This window comes from Charadrius vociferus, unplaced genomic scaffold (genome assembly GCF_000708025.1).
Source record: "Charadrius vociferus isolate BGI_N301 unplaced genomic scaffold, ASM70802v2 scaffold608, whole genome shotgun sequence".
Taxonomy (NCBI): Eukaryota; Metazoa; Chordata; class Aves; order Charadriiformes; family Charadriidae; genus Charadrius; species Charadrius vociferus.
In genome coordinates this window covers 495884-502657 of record NW_009649605.1, presented here as the reverse complement: position 1 = coordinate 502657, position 6774 = coordinate 495884, and the positions used below count along the sequence as shown (strand labels likewise).

Below are 6774 nucleotides of genomic sequence, written 5' to 3'. Positions count from 1 at the left end.
AACCGCGTACCTGCGACCTGCACTGGCTTGGCGTTTATCCAAAGGGAAGGTAGCTGAGGCCTATAATCATTATCTAAAAGAGACTGTAATCCTGGTGGCTTCCCTTTCAGTAAACAGATCTGCTGACCCTTGGCATGCCTGTGGAGTTACGTCTGTAGAGTTATGCCTGGAATATTATTAGTTGTTGCTCAAAGCAATGGCGCGCGGTGTTATTTCACTCTGTTACACGCAGATTGTTCTGGCTAAAAATAAGTATTGAACATTAGTAAAAAAGACAACAAAACCAACCAAACAAAAAGCAGAATACCAAAATCAGCAGCGAGTGTAAAAGGCAAATCTTTCACATGAGCCAACATACTTTGAATGCACTTTTAAAAATAAGGTTTTTTTTTTTTAATCTGTGAAGGGCTGCTGAATGCAAAGAAGGGTGACTGAGCAGCTGATAGCTATATTCAGTATGAAAGCACTCCTCACTGCCTTGTGTGGGTATTTAAATCACACTCCACCACAGTCCACAAATATTTGGTTAGATAACGGTGCTTATCTTTAACATTTCTTACCTCGCTTCTTTTCTGGCTGTGAGGAGAGCGAATGGAGTTGTCCTTCACAGTACTCTGCAAAAGACACGGGGAGAAATGACATCAAACTGCAGGGGAAGACACGTTATCTGTGTGTATCTATCTGTCTATCTATCTATATACGTATCAACCACAGAGACCTGAAAACCATTACAAGAGAGGTTTTTTTTGGTCATTTTTGGCAGTTCTGTACAGCTGGGAAAAACAATCTTATTCCAGATTGATCAGAAACATATTTTTCCAAAAGTCTCAGTCAACATGTGAAACCCCAATCACATTTATTTAGAGTTCGGGGAAAAAAAAAAATCAGGCACTGATTTCTCCAAAGTTTGATTTAGCCTGTATTTTCATTTGTACTTTAATATTTTTAAAATAAAACTGATCTACATTTGTCATCACATTATGGATTGTAAAATTCATTGTATTGAAATTGCTTTTCTTTTTTTTTTAATCTCAGATTTCTATTTTTTTTTTCTATTTTTTTTCCCCCCAGTCAGAACATGTTACTGCAATGCAGATTAATTAGAAGATTTCAATTAGTACAGATTCTGGTGAAGAGACATTTCTGGGGAAGAAACATTTCTCAGCAAGCAGTATGGCCCATACATTGCTGAGCAGGACACACAGTTCTTGTGCATCCCTGGTCTGAAGTGAGACTCATGAAAGCACGGAGCATGGGGCAGCAGGGCAGCCTGTACAGGAATCAAAATCTGCTTCATTGCAGGTAACGGGTTGTAATTTTTCTCATCACGGTCTCCACTTATTTGTTATCAACTTGGGCTGCTTCAGTGTGGTCTCTTCCAATACAGAGCCCTGATATACACGAGAGACTGCATCTCTGTGCAGGGACCCTGCAAAAGGCTGAGAGAGGGAGGGAGCAAGAACGTGCCTGCAGGAAAGGTCCAGATGTGAAATCACATCCCATGTTACTCTTGGATCACCAGCGGAGCTGGGGAAATGGGAAAAATGCAGCTCAGTGCCTCATAACCCTTATAACCTGAATTATCCTGTGACCCAATGATCAGCCCGGAGTGGGTGATTAAATCCCTGGATCCCAGACCAAGGACTGTAAATGGAGGGACACAGGGAAGATGCACTGCAAAGTTATGCCTGACTATGTCTTATATGGGCATATATATGTCCGTGTGTCGGAATGGGTATAGCATGGAGATGTATGTGTTGTTGTGTGATGAATATTTCTGCCATGGGTGTGAGTGTGTAAAAATATACATGCAAGTAAAGTGGAAATCTTCTGTGTGAATAAACTGTATGGGTTAATGGATGTAGATGTGTGTATGTGTGTGCATGTGTGAGTGTAATGTATACATGTGTGTGTGTAGGTATACGGAGTGCATACATCATATTGGCACTTAGGGACATGCTTTAGTGATGAACTTGGCAGTGTTAGGTTTGTGGTTGGACTTGATGACCTTAAAGGTCTTTTCATAGAATCATAGAATCACTTTTCCAACCTACATGTTTCTATGATTCTATGATATACATACATGTCAGCACCTCTGATTACATTTATACAATATTTGCAAATGGCAAGGGAAAGCTGGTCATCTTTTGGAAAAACAAATGCCACATTTCTCCAGAGTTACCAAACGAGCATGTTCTCTTTCCCCTCTCTCCTCTCTCTCTCCCCTCTCTCCCCTCTCTCTCCCTGCTTGCTGGGACAGGACATTGTTTGGATGCCACTGGGGGAGGCCGGTGGCGCACGGTGCTTACCGGCTGTGGGGGGCCGACGGCGTGAGCAGCAGCAGCAGCAGCAGCTGTCTGGGAGAGATAGAGAGCCGACAGCTCCTTCACAGAGGGTGCGGAGGACCTCCCTCGTCCTTGTTGAAGTATGCGGCTGGTGTTGTCTGATACGTCTAAAAATGACCGCGTCCTCTCATCTGAAACAGGGACAGAGGTGCACCGTGAGCTGTCTGCCAAAGAGGCAAGGGCACGGCCAGCCTGGAGCACGAGCATCACTTATCAAGGGCTCTGCCCAGCGCCCCACTGTCTGCACACCCATTCCCCCGGCAGCCTCCGCCCCGAGCCCCCAAAACCTAACATCATGCTCTTTTGGTTCAGGGATAAAACATCATGGATATTCCCACCTCTTTCATGGCTGAAATGGACTTTGAGCATGGATGAGAGTAACACATCGGGCAGACACCTGATGCCACCAATCTGCTGGTGGGGCACAGACCCCTCATCCATCCCTGCATCCCCGGATGAGGCCATCACCAAACAGGAGCGAGTTGGATGATCTGAAGGAGCTATGCATGTTCAGCTTGAACCAATTCCCCCTGTTTTTGCTCTGTGGCCACATCGCTTTCCCATCAACATGCCTCACAAACAGCTACACCCATTCATCTTTACCTCTCCCCTGGGAACTCGCTTCAGGGAACTAAGAGATGAAGAGGCTACGGGACTTGCCCAGGGATGTAGCAGGGGGTCTTTGGCAGAGCCAAAGGACTGAACCCAGCTCTTAGTTTAGAGATTTGATATTTTGAGCTGCACCAGCTCCCATGAGGCCCCCACTGGGGCCCAGCACAGCATTGCTGAGATATTCAAGATATTCAGCATTCCTCCTACCTTTGTTCAGATGCCTCCCATGGAGATGACTACAGCTGAGGATATCCCTATCTGGTTCATGGAGCAATGGCTGCACTGGGAGGAGGTGACCGATTAGCCAGACCTTCTGAGGGGTGCACAGAGAGACTGGATGGTTGGAGAGATCATGCACTCCTGGATGATGCTCAGGCTGTGCCCCCTCACTCCCGCCTGTTGCACTCTCTCCCCCTTGGTCCTCATCCCCCTAAACCACAGGGGCTTCCCCTCCCTCTGAGGATGAGACCTGTGTTCCCATCCCCAGAGAGAGGTTCATGTCAAAGGTAACGGCTCTGAAGTAGATGGCCCCACTTTTCAAAGAAAGAGGCGACTCCAAATTCCAGCTGAGGAATTTCTTTTTGCAATAATCTGCTGGGTGTCAGCAGGATGGCCCTGCATATAGAGCTTTACATCTATACGATGCATCTCAGTCCTCCAGGTTAGTCAGGGCTGTAATTTCTCTGTTACTGCTGTAAAAACACGAGAAGGTTCTCCTTTCATCTGCAGACTTGCACTGCTGCATTCGGATTTAGTGCGGTATTTGCAATGCTTTCTGTTTGAACAATGGGCTCTCTCTCCACAAATCCAGCTATTGCACAGCCAGGAAAGGGCTGATGTACTTTTTAATATGTGCACATTAGAAGCACTGCAGCAATTCTAGCATTCTTTGCCCTCAGATCTCAGGCCCCAAATGACGAGATTTTGTAAATAACAAACTTAATGACTCCTTCCTTTGTTTTCTGGGTTGTGAGTTCAAATTTTCAAGTTTTTCTCTAAAGTACTGATGGCAATTTACACTGTTTTTATTTTAAAACAACAACAGCTAATGTCATATGCTAACAGGATTCCAGGAGCTGGTGCTACAAATGAAATACCAATTCTTAAGGGGACAAACATGCCACCAAAAAGCCATGGAGATAAGAGCAGAGGGGCCCCAGTGAGCTTGTCAGACACTGCCTGGAGTGTTGCTGGAAGGTGCCAAAACCCAAGGATTTTTTTTTGTCCCTGGTTCCAGCTGCTCCTGCAGACATGCAGGCATTTTGAAGCGGAACCAAGGCTGGATACATAAGGAAGTAGCTGGATGCAATGCAGATTTAGCTGCATAGCCCAGTTCTGCCAGAAGTCACTAGGATAGGGGAGGAAACAGAACAAGCTATTTCCTTAATGCTTTTTTTTGCTAAGTCACCATGTAAATGTGGGACCTCTCTCCCTGATTTCTACTGTCCACGTTTTAAACACTGAATCAAAATGAATTCTTTCCATACACAGACAGTGGAGACAGTGGCATTGCTGGGGCAGATTTGGTGCCTCTTAAGATAGGCTGCAAAGTTGCAAGATAAACCACCATCTGATTGCATCATTTTTTCCTCACTCTGCTCAAGGAACCCCAGACTTTGACTAGATCTCTGGCTTTTTGAGATGAACAGTACCCTGGAAATGGGGAGGAGAGGGTCAAGGCGTCACTGAGACACTTTTTTACAGGAGCCGGTGCTGATATCTGCTAATACAACACCCTCTATCTGCTGCAGTGGGCTTGTCCCTTCATTTGGAGGCTCGAGGCGCACATTTGAAGGAGTCCACTCTCTAAAAATGGAAAATGAAGTAATTGCCAGTGAAGGTACCTTGAATTTCATGGTCTTATTATGGCTGTACCCTGTGAGGAGAGCATTGAAGCATGGGCTGAATTAGCTGCAGAAAGCTTTGAAGAGGGCTTTGAAAAATCTTGCCTGGAAAGATGTCTCTTTTCTCCTACATTGCTGAATTGCCTACTGGGAAAGGCAAAAGGGGTCCAATCAGTCCAGAAAACAGAAGCTTTCTTCCTTGCAAGGTAATGAGATTTGACTAAACCTCCCAATAAGAGCAATGGGGAGAGCTGGGGAGAGTCAGCCTTGTTAGCTTTAACCCAGAAAGGAAACCGAGCGCAGATTCGCAGCCTTTCTGGTTGGGAAAATGAACACAAATTCTCAGCTAGGGCATGGAAATGCTGAAAAAACTCTTTAAAACTACCTCTAGGAGATGGGAGCACTTCACAGCAAGGCAGGGACCCTGCTTAGGCTGACACGTGCATAACCATTTGCAAAAGCATCCCCGTATCCCAGAGCTGGGCTGGTAACATTTAACCATCTTCTCCCACCCCGGGCTATGGGTATTACCGCTGAGCTGAGAGAACTTGTGTTGGCCCACGGGCCCATGGGGCGAGCTGCTGCACAAAGAAAAGCAACGTGCCCCTCCAGCCAAGAGCGAGTAATGGAGCCGAAGGAAGATTTCCAGTCCACGCAGGCGAAAATAGCACAGCCTCAGCGTTGCCTAGTCCTTCATCTGTTAGCTTGGATGGATGAAAGGCCACGGGGCTTCTGTTTTAATGAGGGATATAATTAGATACAAGGCTTTCATTGAAGCCTTCCCCTTATCGCTGCCTTTGTTTTCTTTTTTTTTTTTTTTCATTTGCTTTTCCTTTTTGACTTTTTTTTTTTTTTTGCAGTGCACAGGCTGTTCACAACCCTCTGTTTGCTTATCTCTTCTCACAAAACTGCCTGCCTTAGATAGGGGCTGCCCGAACCTGCCGGGCGGGCGGCTGGCTCTGCGCTTGCGGAAAGTCTGGTCGCTCCACGCGATTCTGCCTGACAAAACAGGCTGCTGCCACCCTCTAAATTGCTAATTATAGATAAGAGCAAAAGAACAACAGTTCATTCTGCTAATGAGAAAGCCGAGCTGTCACGTGTGTGCGGCTGATGGCATCCAAGCGACACCTAGGACATCTCAAGAGTTGTGAGCAGGGTGCCGCAGCACAACATCCCCTGGGAAGGAGGGGGGAGCTTCTCAGCTTAGGATGCTAAAACAAAGCCAAGGCATGTTATGCAGGCTGGGATTAGGGTGTTATTTGTTGTGTATGAGATGGAGGGCATGGAAGTCCAATTTGACACCTGTGCCAGGCTCCACATTTCTGCCTTGCCGAGCAAAAGGGCTCTGCTGGCACGTTCGGCATCCATTCCAGTGCTGAGTGATGCATCCCTCGTGGCGCTGATTGACCAGCACTGACTGTGGCCCCAGGGATTTTAAACCTGATACTTCAAGCATTAAAGCATTCCCCGTGAGCTAAAATAAAAGAGCTCCTGAGGACCCCCTCCTCCCATCCCACCCAGTGGCCGGCACCGCAGCCGACGGCGCTGCTGTCTAAGTGAGGGATATGGGGAATGCTCCTCCCTGCTGGGGTTTGTCGGCAAAATGCCCTTCGTGCCAGCGTCTGGCGCCGGATGAATCTGCACATTTCATGTGAGGGGCTGCAATGTTAGGACTGCCCATAGGGAGCAGCTGTCGGGGTTCTTCCCTTGCCCCATGTATGTGCAGCTTGGACTCAGTTTACAGCCTCTCTGCCTCATCAGCCGTGCCCCTGGCGAGCAGGGAGGGCCGTGGGACCTTGTAACAGGGGAAAATCATTCCTCATGTTCATTTGTACACACTGATCTTCCTGGACACAAGGGGAAAAGGCAAGGCAACAGGGGGAAAAAGTCTCTTAAATATTCGTCTAAGAAGTCACTCACTTCTTCTGCAGTTATTGCTCATAAATCACTCAACTGCTCTGTCTCCTGCTGAC

General features: G+C 46.9%; 1 protein-coding gene across 1 annotated transcript in view; it reads right to left on the bottom strand.

Moving 5' to 3' along the window:
* XIRP1 (xin actin-binding repeat containing 1) overlaps positions 1 to 6774 on the bottom strand; it is a 21464-nt gene that overhangs the window by 8818 nt on the left and 5872 nt on the right. Inside the window, exons 2-3 of the mRNA XM_009890471.1 lie at positions 2310 to 2476; positions 561 to 614 (exon numbers count right to left, since the gene is read on the bottom strand). The gene's annotated coding sequence lies outside the window, so the exon portion shown is untranslated. The remainder of the gene's footprint in view (positions 1 to 560; positions 615 to 2309; positions 2477 to 6774) is intronic.